The 11,891-nt window shown below is 37.7% G+C and overlaps 1 long non-coding RNA gene across 2 annotated transcripts in view; it reads right to left on the bottom strand.

The window, feature by feature from the left end:
• Nucleotides 1–1,034: 1,034 nt before the first annotated feature.
• LOC130579775 (uncharacterized) overlaps nucleotides 1,035–11,891 on the bottom strand; it is a 45,325-nt gene continuing 34,468 nt past the window's right edge. The window contains exons 3-5 of one of the 2 annotated variants that reach the window (XR_008966052.1): nucleotides 8,689–8,912; nucleotides 4,850–4,948; nucleotides 1,035–4,034 (exon numbers count right to left, since the gene is read on the bottom strand). This is a non-coding gene — a long non-coding RNA (uncharacterized LOC130579775). The remainder of the gene's footprint in view (nucleotides 4,035–4,849; nucleotides 4,949–8,688; nucleotides 8,913–11,891) is intronic. The other variant, XR_008966053.1, reaches the window with a different exon arrangement.

The following is an 11,891-nucleotide window of genomic DNA, read 5'->3' as shown; positions in this document are numbered from 1 at the left end:
TTGTATCTATTGCCAGAGCTCAGGGCTATATGAACRTAGATCTTATTTTTAGAAAAATTCTGTCAATATTCAGTACATTCAAACCCAAACCATCAAAAATCAGAGATATTTTCAGAAAAGAAGACAGATGTCACTGATTTCAAGACTGTATTTGTGTCAAAATACTGTCCAGGTTGATGCCATTTGCAAGATTATGTAACTGTAGGAGGAATCAGCATAGTGAATTGCTATTATCTCTTTAATTTATAATAAAGCAAGTAAAATTACTGTTTATTCTCTAAAAGCACATTTCAAGCACAAGTTCATGATTGAAATGCTCATTAAATTCCACYATTTTATTCTCTGTACATATGTGTAGGAAAATAACAGAAAGGTGTACACTTGTGAAATGCACACCTGTCTTTTAGTGTTTTTTCTCATCTGGGATAACCTTACTAATTGAGTAAATTATTTCCTATATGTTCCAGGTAATTGGAGTAAAAATATTTTGTCAGATATGAATGAATAATTCACAGTGTCTCATCACTGAGGGTAAGATTCCCTCTTCCCTGACTTTAGTCATCTACAACACATAATATCTGAATTATTTTCCCTAGATCACCTCTGTCAGTGGAGAAAAGATCAACACTYATGGCAGTGCATTTTCATTTTCCTTAATTATAGAAGGATTTTGTAGTGGTTAGTTCAGACAGGGTCTTCTGCATGATAATCACCTAAGATTTTTGTTGCCAGCCAGGCATGTTCCCACCAGGACTAGGATGAGAAGTGTTTAAGGAAATCTTGTCAATTTGGAAGAAARTGTGATCTGTCAATAACTCAGTCAACACACACACGATTTCCTGATATAAATAAAATAAATTAGTTTTAAAATTCCATTCTTCATGTATTGGCAWCTAACAAAAGGTAGGTGKTAGGATGTGGGYGCRGAAATGCTTTGGAGAATGAGGCAAAATGATAAATAATGAAATTAGTGCSGTAGRAATTCTTGTTGTTTCAGGACTGAGRYRCTTTTMTGTCAAGCCAAAAGGTCATTTCTTTTAGCTGTGATACACAGCAGGTGCTCCTGAATTACCATCAGTCTGTAGATGTAAATTGTACACTTGGTGGTTCTGAATTGCTGGCTGGTGATGCAGCTTTGAGAGCATGTCAGGGAAGAGACTGAGCTTTACTACATTTATTGACATGRAGGTCAATCAGATTTTCTTTTGCCTCCAGTACAGTTTTCCATAGTGATGGCTAACCCAAATTATCTATTTCAAAAGCAGAGTGTGTTTYTCTCTACCAATGACACGCATTAAATATAAGGTAACAGCTATTATGTACTCAGGCAAGTTTTATGCATTAATAATGTGCTTACCATTACCAGACAGCACATGCACTCTCTCAGGCCTGCATCAGTGATCTGACTACACTAATAGCTGCTTTGTGGTGACAAAAAAAACCTCATGATTTTTAAATTATTGAATATTTTTCAATAAAATTACTTTTATGGTTAATGTGCTTCTGATGTTGGCATCCATTATTTTCTGTAAACACAGAATGAAACCATGGAGGAGGATCCTAGTCCTCCTTTTACTTTCATATATGTYAACATAAAATAGCTGCAACAGTGTAAAATAGGAGCAACATAAAGAGGCCAGAGATGTCTAGCTCAATACAAACTTGATTTCTGTATCTCTTATGTGTTCTCTGCCATGAAGAAATTAGTAAATGCAACATAGTCATTCCATACTTGGAAAAAACTCACCTGTTTTCTATGGTGTAGCAAAACAGTATTACTTTCAAGGTTATTTTCAATATCAGGAATTTAATGGGAAAAGAGTCACRTTTCTTTTAAGAAAATAATGATAAGACAATCTTTCTGTTGGATGCAGATTTCTCTCTGTATAAGTAGAAGAAATTCACACACTATGCCTAAGAAATGRAAATGTTACCAGAAAACTTTAATATATATCATTCTATCATTCATAATTTTTTTTCCTGGCTCATTGTTTGACTCAAGYTGACTATGTATTTAAAACAAAACCTTTCACTAATGTTGAGGGACAAAKCTGAAGGATGCCCAATAGTAACAATATACTAAAAACTTCTCCAGCCACCACAAGCTCTGCAGCAATGGCAGATGATTCTGGGGGATTTTTATGGAAAGGACATGCTTTAGGTTGTATTATGAAAATCACAGTTCACTCATGACCAAGAGAAACTGATTTTAATAGTTAAGTCTCCAAGGTATTGATCCTCTAGCCTCATCACCTGCAGCCTGACYCAGGCCTTCCTGCTGTCACCCTTGAAATGTGATACCGTCTTTGGCTTTCCCATAATGTGCACTAGGAGTTCTGGGAAAGTCATTTCACCTAAAATTTTTATGGAAAACTAAAAATTGTGTGTTTCTCATTTTCTCTGTATTGTAATGTGAGACACTAAGCTCTGATTCTCAGATAGACTAAGCCAATGACAATTGCAAATGAAGTCATGTCACATGGATAATATGTTGCACAAGCTTGTGAACTCTGAAAAATGAGCTTCTATTTCCAAATCATCATTCAAAATTACTGAAAACACTGCATCTCATCTTAGTTCCAGAGCCATAAAACTGAGGTTAATATCCCCTCCTACTGCTCTGAAGTTTCAAAATGTATTGTATCAGGGCATGGAGCTATCTATACAACAATACAAAGAAAATAAGCATAACTACTCATCAGTTTGAAAATAGTAACTATTCACTGCTATGCGAGAAATAAAGCATGGTGACCTTTCAATAACATGCAGTTATTGAAAGTTATACTTACAGACAGAATTGTTAAAAAGACAATTCTGGCTGTCTTCATTCTGCCACTTCCCTGCTTTTGAATACTCAGCTTTGTGATTCTAATCTTGTTCTTTTGAAGTGGGGGTTGGGTTTTTTTTTTTKTTGTTCTGCAGTTTCAGCTGCTAAGACAATAGGATCTACTTAGCATGAAGCCTCTGTTTTCCTATAACGACATGCTGGAATTTTATGTCCTCTAAGGACACAGTTTTAATAAGAGACAAAGGAGAAAGGGCTCTTTAGCACCCATGCAGACTGGATGACCTCCTCTTTATTGTCTAAATAAGTGGGCAGCTCTTTGGGGGAAGGTAATTCTTACCTCACAGGCCTAACGCCATGGAGGTTCAAGGAAGTTCAAGGTGGTTGTATTGGGTTCGCTTGATTGGTCTCTATTTTCTTTCTGCTCTTAGTTCAAGCACCTGTACAAACTTGTGAGAAAGGAAATTATCACTCATTCTCTATTTTATGAATAATGTGATTATTAAAACAAAATTCAGTGCTTTTGTCTCCCAGGTGAATGCTCAAACCATTAGGATGCAACTCAAGCTACCTTTCATTTATTTTGAAGTTCAAAAGGACAATTTTGAATTTATTAACCAAATTATGATTTCAACTCATGTCTCCCAGTGTTTGGGTCAGAGCTGTTGTATAAATGATGAGGTCTGTATCTTCCATCAGTCTTAGTATAAATGAGAATCCATTGTCATTTTCTCTGMAGACCTTGGTTCTGCCCATTCATGCAAAAAAATCTTTAGAAAGCATCTGGATTAGCCATTATAAAAMCAGAGAGGATTTTCTTTGAAAGTGAACTAGGGCTGAATTGCTAAGATAAGACAGCTCAGAACAGACCTGCAGCCTCACAGGCACAGTGAAACAGAGSGCAGATACCTCTAGCCTTCAGCTGTGACACATAATTAAGATGTRCATAAGGTATTAGTTGAACATGAGTAAATTCATTCCAAGTATTCTCTGTCCATCTATTTTTTTTGTTTATTGTCCTCTATTCTTTGTCAAGAATTTGGCAAAGTATTGCAGGTGAGTAAAATTTCCCAGACTTGCCAGATRTAGATCAGGTGGGCTGAAGACAAAGCAGAGATCTTCAAGCAACTCTGCTGACTCTATTGAGTCCACTGACTTAGGCAAGTTGGAGAATGCTCTGTGAATCTTGGAGCCAGGAGTGTTTGCAGAGTGGACATGGAATCCAGGAGCCAGGGGTGCTTGTCACAACCTGTAAGCAAAGCATGCTATCTTTGTGTCAACATAATTCGTGTTGATTGGTCCCATCTAGCTTAAATCACTACAGTTTACAGAGGAAGGCACAGCTGTCTAAACCCAGCAGTGTAATAATTTAGGCTACCTACTCTTTAAAGTATTTTTCTTCACTGCTTTAGAGTGATCTTTAGCAAACAGCACATTGGCAAGATAGGTTCATCTTTAAATCTTACTGGGTCTGTCTGGACTGCCCGCAGCTCTGACACATTGTTTCACATGGGAAAGTGATGGTTTTGGCCCATCCTTCACATATGCCATGTAAAATTCTACACTTGCAGGATGGATTTAGAAGGGTCCATTGTAGCTACCTGGAATGAATGTGTATACCCACACAAATTATTAACTGAATTTTGTTCAGGAAAGTGAGTACTTTCAATCAGAAATAGTCAGGACGTACCGGTATCCTAGATACAAAAGGGGCTTAATGATGCCAATCACAGTTTGTATTCAGTCCTTCCATATAAAACCCACACAAACAGGAAACAAAAATCCTATATTTTCCAGGCCAATTTCTGACAGCAAATAGTGATATAATSGCACTCTGATAACATGTTCTAGAAAAAAAACTGCCAAAGACATAATTTCTTCAAATTAGTGGCATTCAACTTTGTTCCTTGTGGGGAACTTTAGATTTTACTCTTAGATAAGTCATTGTACTAAAATTTGAGGTCATGGAAAAACCGTTGCTTTTATATGTGTTAGCTTCAGTCCCACACATGAACCCCATCAGCCTCAGTTGTTTGTTAGGTATAATTAATTTTGAAAATGTACCGTGCTGAATAAATCGTATGATGCTTTACGCACTTTGCAGTTATTTGTATCCATGTTCCATTTACTCCTTTTTTTTGAATAGCAACACGTTAATCCATCCTGAGCAAAGAAGAAAAGGTAAAAAAAAAATCCCACGAGTGACTGCAAAATGAAATTACTTTGTTAAAATATAAGGGAGCCACAAGCTTCTGGCAGTAATCTGAGATATTTTATGGCAAAGCCTGAAAGGCAGAGGTCCAGGCATTTGAGAAYAGGCCAATGAGTGAAAAAAGGGAGCCTTGAAGGAAGCTATTACTGAATGTATGCTGAGAGAAGTTGCCCCTAAGAAGTCAGTATCCTGCTTATATGAAAGGATGGGCTTGCACAACGGTCCCTGTTAATTTTAAAAACACAATTTTTAAACTTTTAAGCTTAATCCCTTTAACGCCTTTGCCAAATTTGTCTCATAACCCAAAGGGCATCAAATCCAGATCCTCCCAAAAATTGATAGGTGCACACAGTTAATATTCTAACTCACATTCAGACCAAATTTGCCCTCAACCGATAAAAATAGCTTCTGGGTATTTCTCTCAAATGAGCACCATATGAAAAGCTGCACTTCCATATGATTCTGGGTCAAGAAACAAATTATTTGCAATCACGAACGCTGGTTTGCCAGGTCAGCAAGCTATGAAAAGYGTGTGACAGATCTATAACCATCCAGCTGCTCTGCCATTACATGACCAGACCCTGCAGCAAGTGGTGTCAGCAGGGATAAGGGAACTAAAACCCCTGTATATCCCAAAGATAATGGAACCTGACTCTACAAGCATATTGGGAGTAACACTTCTACCTGTCCTTTACAGCTCCCCCCTCCACAAAACTATCCCTYATTCTTAAAAGAGCTTTCAAAAATTTGTGACTCATAGAAATTAACTGGTTTTAATTAATAAACAGTCTTTTCACAAAGCTGAAATTTAAAGAGACTCAAGAATGCAGATTTTTGTGTATCTTTATACCACTGTGCATTCCACTGAAACTGAGATTAAATGCTGTGTGAATAGTTAATCACATGTATAATGYCTTTGTTATGTCAAAATCTTGTTTATTTTTTCACAATATTCTCTTTTAAAGAAGTAAGATGTGCAGATTTAAACAAGGATTTTAAATGGATTTGAAAGAGTCATAGGTGACGCCAAGTTTTACTTTGAAATTTTGAAGATTGTAGGATTCCTGTATACGTATCCATACAGCTGGAAATATGATGATGTTTTCTTCTAGATCTATCCTGTACACAGAAACTCCAGAGCTTTGTGGATCTTGGATGAGGTCTTTATTCCTTGTTTTAAGTAGGCTAAAGTTGATCTTTTCTCTATTTTTGTATAAAAGGATTAAAGAAGTGGTATCAATTTGCAGTATCTATTTAGCTGGGGACAAGGACTGACAGACGGTATAGGAAACACCTCTAAGAGAACCCTTCAAACCTCTTATTTGTGGYTTACAGTGTCCTGGAGACACAGACTGGATGGACAAGAGAGGCATTTTGGAGAGAAAATGCCAGGCCATGCATGAAGGAAGCTGCTRTCATTTCTAAATTACATAAATACARGTTGTCTGACCTTCTGTTAGACTTCACATTTTTCCTTAAAATGTCATATCCGCACAGGCAAAGATCTCTAGCTGGAGCTGGCTTACAGATCAACTGCAAGGTTTGATTTCCAACCTCTAGGCAGCAATCACTGCAGCAGTGGCATTAACTCATGCAGCGCTGGCCACAGTCTGGCTGTTCACCAGTGGACCAGTCAGAACTGGAGCAGGTTTTCCCAACTCCCTTTTATCCCAGGTTTCTCGGTGCAGAGGTTCAGACATAGCTAAGCAGCCAGTGCCTACCAGTTGCACTCCTCTCCTCAGGTCCTCCTGAGCTTCCTGCCATTCTCCTTGTGCTTGCACTCAGTGAGAATTCCTGCAAATAGCACAGCTAAAGAGTGGTGAATCACAGCTCTGCCAGAACATTGCAGGCTCTTTATTGTCTGGGTTTTTTCCCCTTCTGTGAATTTKTTTTCTTACAGCATCTGATATGTATTTGCACAAAGTTAACCCCTCTGTTTCCTGACAATCTTTATTGTTCATATATCAACCCTCTGCTTCTGCAGAGGAGATCTGCTGGCAGATAGAAGAGGGCAGAGAACTGTCACTACCAAAAAACCTTCCTGCACTTGGAAAGGTTCTCATTCACAGTCAAAATGTGTGGATGCTAGTAGAAAAATGTGAAGCTTAATAGATTAATGTAGAGTTGGTGTGGATAAATCCATACAGGACATTACTCCCAGCTAAACAGAATCATTAAGAAGTGGGATTGAGGGTCAAAGACTGCTCTGGGGCATTTAGAGCTGAGGTTTAATAGGATGTGACTCAGAAGCTACATCGACCCCCCCTCCACGGTGGCACTTCACTACAAGTTGTAATGTGGCTCATATTCCAAGACCTCTACTCTGACATATTCTGATATCCATGTGTTTGTCCGCTTCCTTCCTTCTTTTAAAGGTCAAAGTTATTTGGTTTCACTCCAAGGGGAAGACGTGAATGGCTAAAAAAAMCAGGCAGAAATATCAAACTGAAATTACTTTCCTCTATGATAATATTAAAAAACATCCAAAAAGATCTGCTCTAGGAAAGGAACAGCTTTCCTCACATAAATGTTTGAATCATTTAATACATTTTCAGGATCATGGTGCACTTTGTTAATGTCCCTATTGAACAAAAGAATTATCTGCAAAGCAAGCTGTACATAAGCAATGACCATAAGGTGCCTAAAATGCATTGGAAAATAATAAAACTATTTAAGTTGCTGCTACTAGAGTTACAGCTACTAGTTTGGGCAGTAGTTTTGGGGGGTGATTCTATTCTCAGGATAAGAAATTTAAACCATCTGAGGAAGGTTTTTTCTTCCCACATAAGGATGTGGCATTAAAGGCAGAGAGAAACAAATGGTCAGCACCTTCAGTGTATATTCTGAATGCAGAAGTAACAGAGAGGACTGGTTTGGGATGATTTTTGTTGTCAGTAAAATGCTGCACAGGTAATAAAAATCAAAAATTTGACAGCTGTGTTGAGGTAATATCTCTGCTTGCATAGTTTCCCAAGGAAAAAAAAAGAAAGTTCTGCTCGTCTTATTAATCTGAATTCAATTCTTGTTTTCMGAGGGAAATGTGCAGTCTTTTCAGCCACTGCTGATGTGAGTCAGTCACTGGTCTCTAGAGATTCCTTCTGCCTCATAATCCCACTGCAGYCCTGCTCAGGAACAGAGATCTTTCTATAAGAGTTGCAGCACAGCTTTTCTTCCATATATATTGATGACTTCTGGAAAAGCAATGAAATAAGGTCTTTACAGTTCCTATATGATCCACCCTATTTTACCTCAATGCAAAATCATATCTGGTTTCCTTACATTTAAGGGGACTTTTTCTCAGGAGTAGGTATGGGTACCTGATCTGAGATGGGATTCCGGACTCATCTGTTATTGTACTTCTGGTGTTCCTAACATGAAGCCAGRTGCATGTATATGAAATAAGTGAACAGATTTTAATAATAAATAATAATTTTCTCATGCATGGAAAAGCATCCTGTTCCTGACATTGCATAGAAAAATCAAAGAAGTTACACAACATTCTGTGTTCAGCTGTCACCTGTGACAATTGACTGGCCTGTCCCTGTCATATCACTCACCCACCAGGAAATCAAGTTTGCATAAGTGCTACCAGCACTAATTTTTGGACACTACACAAAGCCCTCTAGTAGCTCTCCTATCCTTTTCCCCCAAAGTACAATCCATTCAACTGATTGCATCGTTTGTCCCTCACCTTTGAAGATGGTCATTTGTCTTTCTTCTTTCATCACAAGTGTTTGGGGCTCAGACTTCCCCAGAGTCAGACCAGCCTTCATCATTCAGACACCGAATTCTGAGGTGTGGTGGCCGTCGTGCAGAACAAGAGCCAATTCAGTGTTGCTGAGGGCGTTTACAATCTTCAATCACGTTTGTTGCTTTATTGGTCTCAGTAAAAGCACACAGGAGCCAAATGCAGTGCTGAATCAGAGCCACAGGTAGTAAGTCAACTAAATGAAAAATTAAATGCTTTACAAAAAGTATTTAATTACATATTGCCCGAGAGATGTACATCTTTGCCAGTCCACTCTTTCTTCTCACCATTTGCTGGCTGTCCTATTTAAAGTTCACTATTCTAGCAGCTGGAGCTAGGCAAAGTGTCAGGAAAACCTAACTCAGAACAGCAGCCATAATTTGCCCTCTTTCTCAATAGCTGTTTTTAATATTCTATATGAAAGTGGAACCCTAATTCTGGTCTTGATTTCTGAGCTCATTCTAGTTTCTCTTGCTYTTTTCCTGCAAAGAAGAATGGTATGGAGAGAGACATGACCTTGAAAGATTAAGATTATGAGTACTTCTGGGTTTTGAAAAAAGAAATTATTCTGAACATTTGATTTTTTTCCCCCTGGAAAATCAGTGTTTCAAAATTTTGATTTGTCAAAAATATTTTTCACCTAGAACAGAAAATTCATGAATCCACTCCATATGAATAAATTATAACAGTTACATCAGCTAAAGATTTAGAAAGACCATGCATCTTCTCAGCTTTTCTCAGAATTTGAATTTCCTTCAAACAACCATACTCTGCTATTCTGTGGCTGTAATATTTTTCATGATGCTTCTTTCAGTGCACCTTTAGCTCTGACATGTCTGCTTTTCACTTTGCATCTTTGATTTCTTGAGGAGTACTGGAATGGGCATCAGGACCCTGACAGTGCCCARGACTTTAGTTTCCATGGTCCCTGTAAAGAGCAAACAGTGAAGTAGGAGATGAGGRAGGTGTAAATGAGTGGCTCAATGAGAATTAACAGCAGAAGCAGCATCTAGTTTAAGACAAAAAAAATGGAGAACCGATGTATGAAAAAGAAGGGAGAAATGTAGGAATGAATTGGAAAAGGGATAAGACAGAAGGAAGCGTAGGCAGAGGTTGAGCTGGCTGCCGAGCTGCTGCTTGGAGGTCGGAGCCACATAACTTTTTATTCAGCTGCACATCCAAATATTGATCCAAAGTCAAATGTMCACATCCACCGTGTTTATTGATGTGTAAAGGCTTTAGACACTATATCAGCAGGCTTCCAAGAAATCCCTAATAGAGAATGATAGATAGCCTGGCTCAATTCTGCTCTCTCTTTTGCTCAAGACTGGTCAAGTATCCAGAGAGAAAATGTAATACCTGTTTTGATATTATCTCTYCCCATACATAACATAAGTGCATAACATACACTTAAACACCAGGACAAAATACTCTAAAATATAAAAGCTATAGATACATGAATAAAGGTTGGATTGCTTTCTAGTTTAATTTTAGATGACCTTGTTTTTATTGTATATATATATATATATATATATATATATATATATATGGAGTACTCAAAAAGGAAATATCACAAACCAGTGATATATTACTTTATTTCTTAGTTACTATCTTCTCCCCCAGTAATTGAAAAAAAATCATTGGAAAAGAGATATTTGCCTTGAAATGTCAAATTTAAATGTTAAGGATGAATTTATGTCTACAATGCATGAAATATATTTGGGAATTCAGCTGAAATGCTCTTACAGTGCCATCTGCTGAAAAACAGCTGAGGCTACAAAGTATTTGGCAATTAATTCTGGCTGAGATATCTGCAGATTCTTGGTCCTGGGTAACTTCAGTTTTTTATGCCCTACATTATCACAGCACCAAATCTGCAGGGCAGGCATGAGGGAAACGATGAATGCTGCATTTGCCGACATGGGTCAGTGTATAGYACCACTGGAAGGGAAGCAGGTACTCAACTGTCTCAAAAAAGAGGATTAAAGCATGCTTAGGGTTTAAATTGGTTTCTGTACATGCACAGCTCAAAGGCTTGATGTCAGCATCAATTTTTCTACCCTCTGTCAGGCTGCCTCTCATAAAGCAGCCTAAATTTAATAAGCTCTAATAAGTTCAAGAAAGAAAAAAGCTGGTATGCATTGGTTAATAMATTTTTTAACTCACTTCAGCTCTCTTCTAGAAATGCTTGTCAAGTATGTGACTAATTCTTTTCAAATGAAGAAGATAGACTGCAGGGATTAAGGYAAGCTTTTGTCAGAGCCTGAACTTGGTCCATGTGATAACAGCCCACTTGTCTGAASCCAAAGATGATTCTTTATCCTTTTTTAATCAGAGTTTCAAATTGGTTCTTAATTAGAGCTGAATATTTTTGTCCTGCTTGTCGTGTTAAGCATACTCATCCTTAACTATTTTTATATCACAACAGAAATTCTTTGACTTCTCAGTCCACAGTCAAATTTTCAACTCACTTAAGATCTGGTTAATAAGCTGTGTGTATATATCTCCATGGGAAATGCAGAGGTTTTTGGTGCACATACAGATGTAAGGCATCTTTCAGTGAAAATCAGATTCTTTCTTCCCCCCCAACAGACTAAAGCAACGTTTGAAAATGCAGCTTGAAATGCAGGTTATTCGGTATTACCTTACTGCTTGAAAAGWTTTCAATGGTCATTTCAAGAAGAACAAAAGATATTCCAGCAATTAATCACAAGCTGCACCCTGTCAGAGTGGACGTTTCATAAATAACTAGGAGGCTGGAGTTCTTTTTCACATGTTCTGTCATGAATAATTTAGACTTGTAAAAGCAAAGTCAATCAGTAACTCGCTGAAAGAGAAGAAGACTGAATTTCAATTAACTCTGCCAACCAGCATGACTAATTCTGCCCACAGTTCAATGGATGTAGGACAGGCACAAGTTTGCTCCTAAATACTGAGCAGAGTATCAGTGTCTGTTAAGTGACAATGTTCAAAGGAGTTTGTATGATTTATTGCTGCTAAGTGATATTGGTGTGAATTGCCTAAGCTAAGCAAAAATGTGTTTAAGCTTGTGTCTTCCATCTTTGTATTTTGRGGGTTTAAAYTCGTGTGTAACTGATTCAGAGACCTGAGCTAATCTCCCTAAATTCCTCCTATGGTTTCCATAG

The sequence above is a fragment of the Malurus melanocephalus genome, unplaced genomic scaffold (genome assembly GCF_030028575.1).
Source record: "Malurus melanocephalus ecotype Western Australia unplaced genomic scaffold, MMel_1.1 scaffold_292, whole genome shotgun sequence".
NCBI lineage: Eukaryota > Metazoa > Chordata > Aves > Passeriformes > Maluridae > Malurus > Malurus melanocephalus.
The sequence above is the reverse complement of the archived record's forward strand: the minus strand, read 5'-3'. Positions and strand labels throughout refer to the sequence as shown.